The sequence below is a fragment of the Anolis carolinensis genome, chromosome 4 (assembly GCF_035594765.1).
Source record: "Anolis carolinensis isolate JA03-04 chromosome 4, rAnoCar3.1.pri, whole genome shotgun sequence".
NCBI classification, from domain to species: Eukaryota; Metazoa; Chordata; class Lepidosauria; order Squamata; family Dactyloidae; genus Anolis; species Anolis carolinensis.
In genome coordinates, this window is record NC_085844.1 from 220,365,312 (window position 1) to 220,379,159 (window position 13,848).

The 13,848-nt window shown below is 39.1% G+C and overlaps 1 protein-coding gene across 23 annotated transcripts in view; it reads right to left on the minus strand.

Annotated features, from left to right (window-relative positions):
* The window catches only part of ptprt (protein tyrosine phosphatase receptor type T), an 845,816-nt gene that overhangs the window by 46,070 nt on the left and 785,898 nt on the right, over positions 1 to 13,848 (minus strand). The window lies entirely within an intron of this gene.

Consider the following 13,848-nt stretch of genomic DNA (forward strand, 5'->3'; position numbering starts at 1 on the left):
TGTTCTTTATTGCTCCCATAATTTCACGTGTACAGTTATTGCTGCTCTAGTCATGTACTTTACTTACCTAGGTGATTCCTCGTTGTCAGAGTATAGAATCACAGAATCATAGAATCGTAGAGTTGGAAGAGACCTCATGGGCCATCCAGTCCAACCCCCTGCAAGAAACAGGAAAATCTCATTCAAAGCACCCCCGACAGATGGCCATCCAACATCTGCTTAAAAGCCTCTAAAGAAGGAGCCTCCACCACAGTTCGGGGCAGAGAGTTCCACTGCCGAACAGCTCTCACAGTGAGGAAGTTTTTCCTGATGTTCAGGTAGAATCTCCTTTTCTGGAGTTTGAAGCCATTATTCCGCGTCCTAGTCTGCAGGGCAGCAGAAAACAAGATTGCTCTCTCCTCCCTATGACTTCCCTTCACGTATTTGTACACGGCTATCATTTCTCCTCTCAGCCTTCTCTTCTGCAGGCTAAACATGCCCAGTTCTTTAAGCCGCTCTTCATAGAGCTTGTTCTCCAGACCTTTGATCATTTTAGTTGCCCTCCTCTGGACGCTTTCCAGCTTGTCAACATCTCCCTTCAATTGCGATGCCCAGAATTGGACACAGTATTCCAGGTGTGGTCTGACCAAGGCAGAATAGAGGGGGAGCATGACTTCCCTGGATCTAGATGCTATACCCCTCTTTATGCAGGCCAGAATCCCATTGGCTTTTTTAGCAGCCGTATCACATTGTAGGCTCATGTTTAACTTGTTGTCCAAGAGGAGTCCAAGATCTTTTTCACACGTACTGCTGTTGAGCCAGGCATCATCCCCCATTCTGTATCTTTGCAATCCATTTTTTCTGCCAAAGTGAAGTATCTTTGCATTTGTCCTTGTTGAACTTCATTTTGTTAGTTTTAGCCCATCTCTCTAATCTGTCAAGATCGTTTCGAATTCTGCTCCTGTCTTCTGGAGTGTTAGCTATCCCTCCCAGTTTGGTGTTGTCTGCAAACTTGATAATCGTGCCTTCTAACCCTTCATCTAAGTCGTTAATAAAGATGTTGAACAGAACCGGGCCCAGGACGGAACCCTGCGGCACTCCACTTGTCACTTCTTTCCAAGATGAAGATGACAAATTGGTGAGCACCCTTTGGGTTCATTTGCTTAGCCAATTACAGATCCACCTAACCGTAGTTTTGTCTAGTCCACATTTTACTAGTTTTTTGCCAGAAGGTCGTGGAGGACTTTGTCGAAGGCCTTACTGAAATCCAGGTACGCTACATCCACAGCATTCCCTGTATCGACCCAACTTGTAACTTTATCGAAAAAAGAGATCAGATTAGTCTGGCATGACTTGTTTTTGGTAAATCCATGTTGACTATTAGCAATGACCGCATTTGTTTCTAAATGTTCGCAGACCACTTCCTTAATTATCTTTTCCAGAATCTTGCCTGATATCGATGTGAGGCTGACCAGATGGTAATGGTTTGGGTCGTTCTTTTTTCCCTTCTTGAAAATAGGGACCACATTCGCCCTCCTCCAATCTGCTGGGACTTTTCCTGTTCTCCAAGGACTCTCAAAGATAATTGCCAGTGGTTCTGAAATAACCTCAGCTAGTTCCTTCAATATTCTTGGATGTAGCTGATCTGGCCCTTGGGACTTGAATTCGTTTAGAGACACCAGGTGTTCCTGGACAACTTGTTTCCCTATTTGGGGTTGGAGCCTAATCCTTCATCCATTCCATGTTGCTGAGGTTGAAGATGGCTTTCTTTTTGTGAGAAGACCGAGGCAAAGAAGGCATGAAGTAGTTCTGCCTTTTCTCTGTCCCTTGTCACCATCACCCCATCTTCTCCTTGCAGAGGCCCTATCGCCTCCTAGTTCTTCCTTTTTCTACCAATGTAAGCAAAAAAGCCTTTTTTGTTGTTTTTAATATCTCTGGCAAGCTTGAGCTCATTTTGCTCTTTAGCCTTGCAAACTTTTTCCCTACAGGAGTTGGCTATATGTTTGAATTCTTCTTTGGTGATTTCTCCCCTTTTCCACTTCTTGTGCATGTCTCTTTTGAGTCTTAGCCTGGTTAGAAGTTCTTTGGACATCCATTCTGGCTTCTTCGCACTTGTCTTTTTTTTTCTTTGTTGGCACTGTTTGCATTTGCGCCTTGAGTATTTCACTTTTAAAAAACTCCCATCCATCCTTAACTCCCTTGTCTTTTAATATTGGCGTCCATGGAATGCCGCTCAGGATTTCCTTCAGTTTTTGGAAGTCAGCTCTCTTAAAGTCCAGAATGCGTGTTTGACTTGTCTTAGTTTCAGCCTTCCTTTGTATCACAAACTGCAGGAGCACATGGTCACTTGCCCCTAAGGATCCAATCACTTCGACTGTATTGATCAGGCCTTCCGCATTTGTTAAGATTAGATCAAGAGTAGCCAATCCCCTTGTTGCCTCTTCTACCTTCTGGACCATAAAATTGACTGCAAGGCAAGTGAGGAATTTGTTGGACTTTGTACTCTTGGCCGAGTTTGTTTTCCAGCAGATATTGGGATAGTTGAAATCGCCCATGACTACTATATCTCTTCTTTGTGCCTGTTTGGTCAGCTGTTGACAGAAGGCTTCATCAAGTCCTTCATCCTGACTCGGAGGTCTGTGGTAGACACCCATGACGAGATCTTTTTGAGTCCTGGTTCCCTTGATTCTTATCCAGATGCTTTCAAGCTGCTTTCCCAGATTACAGTCTTGCATTTCTTCTGTAACGTAACTGTTTTTGACATATAAAGCTACTACCCCTCCTTTCCCCTTTGTTCTATTTCTGTAAAAGAGGTTATAGCCCTCAATGGCTACATTCCAGTGATGGAAGAAAGAGAGCATACTTGTCGTACTCCTTTCTGGATTTCTATTTTTTTGTGTAAGGTTGAATTTATTTGTATTTTTTGCAGTTTGTTTTGAATAAGTTGCTTTAATACAATTTCTAAAAAGTTTGCTTCATTCTATCACCAGTAGCAGTTCATCTGTAAAAGTCCAGGAAATATTATTAAATGCCTTTTCTGCATCCAAAAAATTAGCGCTCTCCACAGTTCATTATGTCTTACGATATTCCATATTGCTGCCTACTCAAACTACACATCCAAGAATTCTATAGCATTGAGCCATAGGAGTTAAAGTAGTGTGAAACTGCATTAATTCTACAATGTGTTTTGCATGTTGGACCCATTGCACTATGCTATAGCTATTTAATAATGAAAAGCAATTAAAGTAGTATCGAACTGCATTAAATCTACAATATAGATGCACCTTTAATACGACACACAAACCACTACACTATACTATATTTTAAGAACCAAATTAAAAAGCTCATGCTTAAATATTCTAACAAAACAAGTGAGAACATTTGAGAAAATGAGAACATATTATAGAAAGTATTTTTCTGAAAGAAAATAAATCTGAAAATGCAGATTTTCCTCCCCTCCCACCAGATTTTAAGAGGGCGCAGTGTTAATTTCCCTTGCAAAATTACTGAATGTTCCATCTCATGTGGGATTTTACTTCCCATGGAGATCTGTTTTATTCCAAAGTGTGAAGGGCAAGGGGCAGTCCTTTGTTCATAAAGCAAGGCTAACAAAAAAGAACAAATTATAGCTCATAGCTCATAGTCTTTAGAAGGTAATGAGGCTTTGTATTTTCATACTTTTACTAGGTAGAGTTCAGTGAATGCTAACATCATAACTTACTTTTAAAATCTGTTCTATATGTTTAGCAGATGCAGGAGAAGATGCAAATATATTTCATAACACCACAAAACAACAACAACAACAACAACAACAACAACTTGTAATGAAAAAGAAATGGATAACAACTTAGGATAAGATTATTATTTGAAATCATTTATGTAACCACATGCTTAATTTGTACATTTTGCTCTCCTTATTCAATATACCATAAAGGTGTAATTGTTGGCTAATATAATTAGCAAAGAGAGAAATGACTGATCCCAATTGAAGAAAGTCTTTAACATCTACACAATTCTTGACAGCTAATCTTGATTTTAGACCTTATTCTGACCAGAACTGATATGTTGAGTTTTTGCACAGCAAATATTTTTTTCCTATGCATATTTTTTTCCCTGGGGAAAAAACACCCATGTGCCACTTTCCCTATAAATTATATTTTGAACTGTGAGGTTCTCATTAGTCTAGGATTCTCTTCATTAAGATTTCTCCACAATGGAGAAACCAATTTTTCAACCATTTTTCAAATATTTTCAAGTATCATTTTCATCCCTATTACCTTAGCCTTATGCCATTAGTTAAAAAGAAATTCTATTTTAGTTGTGAATAGCTGACCAATTAATTCCTAAAATCCTCCAGACAGTATGGCCAAGTGGCTAAGTTGGTTGAAGGATGTAGGAAGCTGCAACCCAAAAGCAAACATTGTCAAGCGCTGAAATAATCAATGGCTTTGCTTAACAGCAAAGGGAAAGTAACACAAAAGTAATACAGTTAGGTATAATATGTAGCCCATGAACATACATACACTCTGTTCATAAAGGTTACAAATCCAACTATTGTTCATTCACCTTCAATCAATAGTTTCTATGGCAGGAATTCATTAAGGAAGTTTATGCTCCTGAAACCAAATTCTGACTGGTGCAGTAGGTAAAGAGCTATTTGATGGCCTCTATGAATAGAGTATCCTGGCACAATGTGCCAAGGTTTGGCAGGTGCAATGTGGTGGAGCTTATGTTATTGAAGGCCAGACTGTCTCCCCACAATCCCTCTTTGCTTCTGACTTACAAGGGTTTGTTGTACAACTTGGCACATCCTTGTGATGAAGAGAATTGCATCTTTAGGTCCTCTTTAGGGGGCTTAGTAGGAAGCTTTCTTTGGAGGTAACTTGGGACTTTCTCTTTTCTATAAAAGGGAATACTTGGGATTGGCATTCCAATACATGACCAGAGAGAGTAAGCAACCCATTGTTTTGCACTGCTCTTGGGGTCAGATGCTTCACTCAAGGGATAGGCTGAGAAATGGTCATGGGTTAACATCTGACCTTAGCAGCTAGGCCTGCATAAGGTTTCTCCCTGCATCTCTTTGGTCATTCCCAGGCATATCTCACTTAAATAGTCTATAGGTTAAATAAGATGTCCCTTGTTTAATTCAATTTTCTATGTCTTGCTTTATTTCATGGTTGGTCATCAAACAAATATATACCCTAGCGTATAACTTCTTTGTAGTCATGATACCTATGGATTCCCCAATTTAGCAGAAATAAAGGGACTGTATAGTCCCAATCCTCACATACTGGGCAGAAATCACTATGAATAACAGAAGTCTGTTCAGGAAACAATGATGTTTTCACTCCTGTCTTGCAAGGAATCTCCAACACAAGGGGGAATTGTAGCAGGGACCCTGCTTCTGAATGTCATACCAGAGATCATTCATGGAAGAGGATGGAAATGACATCTGATTACAGCTAGACAGAACGACAGCCCCCGTTGTTCAGAGGGAGCAAGCTGCTCTTGAATTAATGTACTCCTATTGGTCTCACTTGAAAGTTGTCTATGTTTTAGGGACACATATAGAACAAAAAAAGTTTAATATGCTCTTTCCATTTGGCAAAAATAAACGTTAGGGTATATTATAAGCTCCAAAACAAAGTTTTTATAAGCTCCATTATAAATTATAAAAAAACTTTTTATAAGTTTTTATAATAGGATATATTATAAGCTCCAGAATAAAAAAGTTTTATATGCTCTTTCCATTAGCTAAAAATAAACTTTAGGGTTCCATATAAAAGAAGGAATATGTTAGAAATGTATCACCAGCATTTACTGTTCAAAGAATATGGGAGCAGAGCCAGTGTGAGATGTGACAGAGCAGTGGCACAGCCAATTACTAATATCTAGTGTGGGTTTTTATCTAAGTTTGCTTTAAGCCGTTAGAGAAAGACTGAAATATGTTTGCATACATTTTTGATAATGATATAAATGAACTAATATGAAATTGTTAATGTGCTTACATTATACTATAATTTAGATTATATTAATCCTTTATATTCTATTTTGGTCACACTGCAATTGTGAAAACAAATGGCAATTAGATACCCTACAGGGTACCTAGTCAATAGTCTGTGCTTCTGCAAAAAAACAGAAACTATCTCCCTCTCATAGTGTCCATGCCCCCCAAAACCCTGTTCCAGTGGTATGTGGGAGATTGTGGGGGGGGGGGGAGGAAAAGTCTGGCAGAAACAATAGGATCCAACTTGTGGGAGGCTCTGGAACTAATAAAATGTGGCAAGGTGTAAAATCAAGTAATGTAATGTTGAAGAACCTATGGTATAAAAGATTGGTAAGGGTTCCGAAGTGGAGCTTGTAAATTAGGCACTCTGGGATATCAGCCATGAACCATCCTAACTTCAGTTCAGTAATGAACACATTTCCTTCTTTTTTATGATAGGCCTGAATTTGGACTATGCTTGGTTGCCTCAACCATTTCTATTTATTCATGTAATTTCTTAGAAGCTCTGATGATTGCTTTATTAATTCAACAGAATATTCATTGAGAAAAGAACAACCATTTTTCTATTAATCTGTTTTGATATTCACTACCCATTAGCATTTCTTATCTTTAATATACCATTTAATTCTCCCTAACTGTAGCTTTTTTAAAAAAAAAAAACAAACAAACATGTGTGCATCATCTCTTCAACTGAACCAAAGTGTCTGAGGTTTACTGCCTTTTACATTTCTCTACAGCCTATCTTCTTTCCATTTCTTTATTCTTAGAGAAGTGTGTATGTGTATAATATATATGTGTGTGTTTGACTGTGTTTAGCCATCTTCTTTTGTTGAACAACAATTCAGCTTCCTCGCTGGAACAGAATGTTCCCTTCCCTGTAATCATACTTAGTAAGTAAATGGTAGCTTGATGCTTTTATTTCCATTTGTATGTTTATCCTAGGTCTTATTTATTTTAAACTATACAAAATATAAGCTGCTTTACATAGCCTGCTATGCCCAGCCAACAAACACAGCTGCATTTATCAAAGCACTTGCATCATCAGAGCATTAGATTTTCATTACTAGGACACAATAATATTCAGTGTTGTGCTGAAGTTCTTTAAGAAAGCTTTCCCAGAATATTTGGATAGGGCAAAAACCTTTCAAAGGATCATGAGGGAGGAGATTTAATTTATTCTTTTTAGAACAGGTAAGTCATTGACCTTATACACTCACACATACACACACACACACAATTATTTTAAAGATGTAAATGCTTTTTCAAGCAATCGATGGCGAAATGTGGCAGCTCAGAGCCTTGAAAATGTAGCTATAAATGCAAGATTATAGAGACCAAGTGTTTTCTAGTGGTTTGAGCCCAACAGTGATATTCAATCAGCTCCTTCCCTTCTAGCCTTCAGAAAGAAAGTTAAAACATGGCAATGGGAGCAAGCATTTGGAGAATAACTGCAGTGGAATAAATGAACGTAGAATCTGTGCAATGACAATTGCAATGGCCCTGGATTACGAATTTAGATTGTGTGATTCTAATAACTGATGTGTTTTGAAATGTTTTCATTCTCTGGTTTTTAATGTAAATGTTTACCAACTGTATGTTATTTTAAGGCACTGAATTGCTGCTGACATGTGAAGCAACTCAGTCCCTTTTGGGGTTGAGAAGGGCAGGGTAAAATATGGTGAATAAATAAAGAAATGACTCTGGAGGCAGGGGTTAAAATCCCTACTCAGCCATGGAGACCCACTAGGTGACCTTGGGCAAGTCAGAGAAAGACAAAGGCAAACTCCCTGGAATCTTGCTGAGAAAACAGTGTAGATGATAATTAGAAAGTCAGTAATAAGGTGAGGGCCAATAGGAGGAGGGGAATGGAAGAGGTATGAATATAATTTCTGAGAGGTAAGAAAATTGAAAGAATTCAGGGAGCGTAATTTTGTCTGAAATAGAAACTAACACTACAATTTTATTGTACTTGTAATAAATCTTTGCTGTTTTTATTTGCTACACCTCTGTCGGGATGCTTTAATTTAATATTTTACAGGAAAGACTAATCATGTTTCATCATATTGCAGCTCCTTATCAATACGGACATTATTCAATATAATATCTAAGTGTGGGGTCAAGATAAATGAAAAATTGGGACTGTGGGGCCAACCTGGAGAAGGGTTCCAACACATGTCCAGTCAAAAGTAAACCCTGTTGATTCAGGAGGTCTAACTTTCAATTAAATATAACTGAACCTGATTTGAAAAAAAACCCTCTTCAATTAATAATGAACCTATTGAGCAACTACAAACATTCCCAGGATTCATTAAGTAGGCAGCTTTTTATAGTAATCTGTGAGTAATGTTTAATACAACTACTTACAATTTTAATGGAAATGTAGTTAGCAGTCAATGTCCTATGAACAGAGTGAGAATTATGTGGCCTTCAGGATAGGATTATATCTTAATATAGGATTAAGCTATATTCCACATGTTTCTCAAGGCAGGGATGCAAAGAATACTTGAACAGTTTCTCATCTCCTTGAAACATGTCTCAATGGATGGAGAAAATAATCTGCCATAAAGTTTTTCACATTGTTTTGTTTGCCAAAAAAGTAAATTTCCCTTTCCCAATTATTTTTGCAAAACAGCAATCCCTATGTAAGAGAAATTAAAAATACTGAAAAACTCATCAGGGACTAATGAAAGTACTCATTTTTGCATGTGAGAATGAAATTTGAAAAATGTATGTTTATAGTTTTGAATGCTCCTATTTACCATGTCATACATGGTAGAGACATAGCATGTTTGTAACCACCAAATCTTCAATCATTTTTGTTTTGGAAATGAAAGGCATTTTAGAAATAGTTCCTCCTTCCTGAAATCACTGATTATGATTCTGAAAATGCTTATCTTTTCATAGATGACTACCATCATTCTCCAAACTATTTATTGCTTTATCCTCCCCATATTCTTACATTTAGTAGTCAATTACTGGATTAACGTCTTCATATGAATATAATTAATTGATCCCATCTGAACAGGGATTAATGTCTGAAGTAGTTGGCATTATAACATTATTTAATGAATGAGATGTGACTGAAAAATTGAAAATTTCCCACCCTCTTTAGACTGAAGATTTGAGGGTTTATTGCCACTTGTCCATTACTCTGAATCTGTTTGGAACTCTCTGTTATCAATATCTGGTCATCTGGGTTTTCAACTCATGATTAATGGAGAGTCCATATAGGCAAGGTTAGAATAAAAACTCCACTTAAGCATTCTTAATTATTGAAATCTCAGGATATGTATGAGAGAATGAACAGAACCTCTAAGTTTTTTGGGCTCTTTGAGGAAAGTAATAGTACAACTCTATTCTGCTTTGGTCAGACCTCATCTGTATACTATGTCCAGTTCTGAACACAGTAATTCAATAAGGACATTGCCAAGTTGCAATGTGTCCAGAAAAGATGACTAAAATGATCTAAAGTTTGGAAGCTAAGCCCTATGAGGAGTGGCTTAAGGAGCTGGGTATGTTTAGCTTGTAAAAAAAGAAGGCTGAAAGGGAACATGCTAGCTATGTTCAAACATTTGAAAGGATGTCCCATTGATGGAAGTTAGATTGTTTTCTGTGGTTCTCAACCTGTGGGTCCTCAAATGCTTTGGCCTTCAACTCCCAGAAATCCTAACAGCTGGTAAACTGGCTGGGATTTCTGAGAGTTGTAGGCCAAAACACCTGGGGACCCAAAGGTTGAGAACCACTGGTCTAAAGACTAAGACATGGAGCAATGGATTTAAATAGCAGGAAATAAGATTCCGCCTAAACATTAGGAAGAACTTCCTGATGGTAAATGTTGTTTGGCAGTGGAATACTCTGCTGCCTTGGAATGTGGTGGAGTCCGCTTCTCTGGACATTTTTCAAGCAGATCTGGATGGCCATCTGTCGGGAGTGCTTTGAGTCTGTGTTTCTGGACTGAACGGCTTTCCTAGCTTTATGATTCTATGAAGGTTTAAGAAGATATTTGTATAGCTATATGCAATAAAGGCACCACACAGATTTTTAAAAATCGGCATATATTAGTTTCTTGTTAAGTATATTAGATTTACCAATCCATAACTGTATTTATGATCACTATTTCATCATGACTGTGACACTATTACTATGTGTAACTCCTCCCTCATCCTACTTTACAGGACATGGTGAGAAGTCCATTTTGTTAGCGACTGGAGTATGAATGTATGATATCTCTGTCAGGTTTAGTAGGGGGGACTAAGTAAGGAGCACTTACTTTGTTAAAGAGCTACTTAATAGCCAATACAGAAAACTGGCCCTTCTATTAGCTCTAATACATATAGCATTGCCAGGTGCCCCTTATAATAAGGTATGCCTCTCTTTGAGGACTGTAAAGCTTGTTCCTTATAGGACTAGCAGGTGTCCCTTACAAAGAATGTTCCCTGACTGAGGGCTGAAAGAGTTTTCCTTTCATACAGAATGAACAATATGCCAAAATTTCATGTATTTAGTGATGTAAGCCTTTCATAAGGATAGAAATGTTTTTATCATGTGATTTGTGCATGTGGATAGTAGGTTAATTTTAGAGAAACTCGTGGCTAGGTGACCTGAAATCAAGACTTTCATTTGATATTTAAGTAGAGCACGGCCATGTTAATGACAAGTTCTTGATTATCATGTCCTTTACTGCTCTTTGAAAACAAAGCAACACAACACACATATAAGAATGCCTTGTGCTAAATGTATCAAAATATTCCAGCTATTACAGACCAATCTCTAACCTTCCATTTTTGTGCAAGGTCTTGGAGCGGGTGGTTGCCTCTCAGCTCCAGGGAATCTTGGAAGATACGGATTTTCTGGACCAATCGCAGTCTGGCTTCAGGCCTGGGTTCTGTACCAAGAAGGCTTTGGTCGCCTTGGTGGATGACCTCCACAGGGAACTGGACAGGGGGAGTGTGACCCTACTGGTTCTCTTGGACATCTCAGTGGCTTTCGATACCATCGACCATGGTATCCTTCTGGGATGGCTCTCCGGGATGGGCTTTGGGGGTACTGCTCTACAGTGGCTCCAGTCCTTCCTGGAGGGCCGTTCCCAGTTGGTGAAGCTGGGTGACACCTGTTTGGACCACTAGCCATTGACCTGTGGGGTCCCGCAAGGTTCCATTCTGTCCCCCATGCTTTTTAAAATCTACATGAAACCGCTGGGAGAGGTCATCCAGAGTTTTGGAGTACGGTGCCATCTCTACGCGGATGACACCCAACTCTACTACTCTTTTCCACCAAAATACAAGGAAGCCCCTCGGATTCTGGACCAGTGCCTGGCCGCTATGTTGGCCTGGATGAGGGTGAACAAGCTGAGACATAATCCTGACAATACAGAGGTCCTCCAGGTCAGTCGTACATCTGATCGGAGTATTGGGTGGCAACCTGTGCTTGACAGGGTCGCACTCCCCCTGAAGGCGCAGGTCCGCAGCTTGGGGGTCCTCTTGGGGGCTGACTCTTGAGGCTCAGGTGTCGGCCGTGGCCGGGAGGGCCTTTGCACAATTAAAACTTGTGCACCAGCTGCAACCATACCTTGAGAAGTCTGATCTGACCATGGTGGTCCATGGCTTAGTTACATCTAGACTGGATTATTGCAATGTGCTCTACGTGGGGTTGCCTTTGAAGACGGCCCGGTAATTACAATTAGTACAACGCTCGGCAGACTTCGAATTACAGGGCGCGTTCAACGCCTCTGTTTAAGGAGCTCCATTGGCTGCCGTTTATTTTCCGGGCCCAATTCAAGGTGCAGGTTATCACCTACAAAGCCCTAAATGGTTTGGGACCCACCTACCTTAGAGACCGTATCTCCCCCTATGAACCCGCATGTTCTCTTCACTCGTCGGGGGAGGCCCTCCTCTCTCTTCCACCACCTTTGCAGTCACGGTTGGTGGGGACGAGAGAGAAGGCCTTCTCCATCATGGCCCCCCAGCTTTGGAACTCGCTCCCCAGGGAGATCAGGCAGGCCCCTACCCTCCTCTCCTTCCGGAAGAGCCTAAAAACCTGGCTCTTCCAAAAGGCCTTCGATGATTAATCGTTGTAGGTTCGATTTATCTGCCCATTCAACAATAGCTCCATTGATGACGCTTTGCCAGTATTATAATGCACTTTATTGACTATTTTAGCTGTGGATCTACCTCTCCCCATTTTGAAATATTCTGCACTTTGGCCCAGTTCCGTGTATTAGTCTCCTGTTTTTAACATTTTATTCTGTATGTTGATTTTTATGATTGTTTTATTGTTGCTGATGTTTTATTGTTGGGATATTTGTTTTATTGTTTTGTTGTTGTTGTTACATTGTTGTGTTGGGCAAGGCCCCATGTAAGCCGCCCCGAGTCCCTTCGGGGAGATGGGGCGGGGTATAAGAATAAAGTTGTTATTATTATTATTATTATTATTATTATTATTATTATTATTATTATTACATGGAGCTGTAAGTATGAACACTTATTCTTTTTCAGTATAGGACATTGTTCTGCAGATATAGGCGTTGATGATGCAAAGAAGGATTTATTCATTTATAGCAACCTTCTCTTTTTATCACAGTCCCAAAAACAAGGTTTCAATGCTATAATAATCCTGTGGAAAAGTGTGGTGTCTCTTAACAGTAGCGCTTTGGTCTAAGATACTGCAGTTGTCAAACATTTCCTGCCAGTTTTGCTCTATACAGAATCTAATCATATTTTAAAACTAATTTTTCTTCTTCCTACTTTTAAATTGTATGCAATTTTCACATTCTTTTCACATTTGATACCTCCCTGGTGAGCTCAACTAAGTTTACTGCTTGTGGATAATTACTTTCCACCTGGCATTTGCAGATGCCCCATGTTTCTCCAGACAAAATCTTTAGCAAAAAAAGACAAAATAGTTGATGTGATTAGCACCCAAGAGTGTGTGTTCACCATTTATCTGAAGCTAGGTGTTAAACCTGTCACTTGGGGCCAAGGCAGTTTGTGAGCATGAAGAGCTGCACAATTGTCACAACGATGGACTTCCAATGAATACAGCTATTGTAAAAAGCAAAGCATGTGAACAATTAGCCCCTTTGCAATTTCTGCATGGGAGGTCAGGAAGAATAATGTTTTGAGTCTAATTCAAAGAAGGAATCCTTGCCAATTGAAAGACAAGGAACAATTTGGGAACTGAAGTAATCAAAAGAATCTAGCAAGTACATCCTATCAGACAAACTGCTAAAGTTGCAAATTCTGAACTACATCAGTTTCATCCCTACTTAACTATAGGAAGTCCTTTTCAAACATTACACACCCTCTGGCACTGTGCTTAAGAGATATGCAAATCTAAAAAGCCCAATTTCACTTTGTTCATTATTCAATTTCTATGTTTTTTTTCTCAGTCTGGTTCTGTTCACAGTGGTTTCTATAATTTGCATTAATTGTTTTTGCATAAAACTACTATCTTTTCCATTGTGAAATGAACACACAAGTGCAGTGCAAGCAGAGAAGAACAGGCTGATCAAAAAGCTCACAAACATTTTTGCTTCATGATTGACATGTTATGCAGTTTGAACAATAAATACAAGAACATTTGCATTCTTGTAAATATGAGAACTCTCTCGAGACCAAGAGAAAATGTCTGCCTGGGCAAAAAGAACAACTTTATGGTTTTTCATTCTCATGTGGGAGAAAGAGATAAACAAGGATTTACATTCCCAAGAGAACTATGTATCCATAACATCCTTTACATTGGGGTGAGGATGCCTGCACCTCTGCAAGAGTATCATTCATCACCTCCAGAATTGGGAAAGATCTTTATTTTAAATTAAAAATGAGGACGAGTTTTTACCTTTTAATCAGGTCACAAGATGTTGT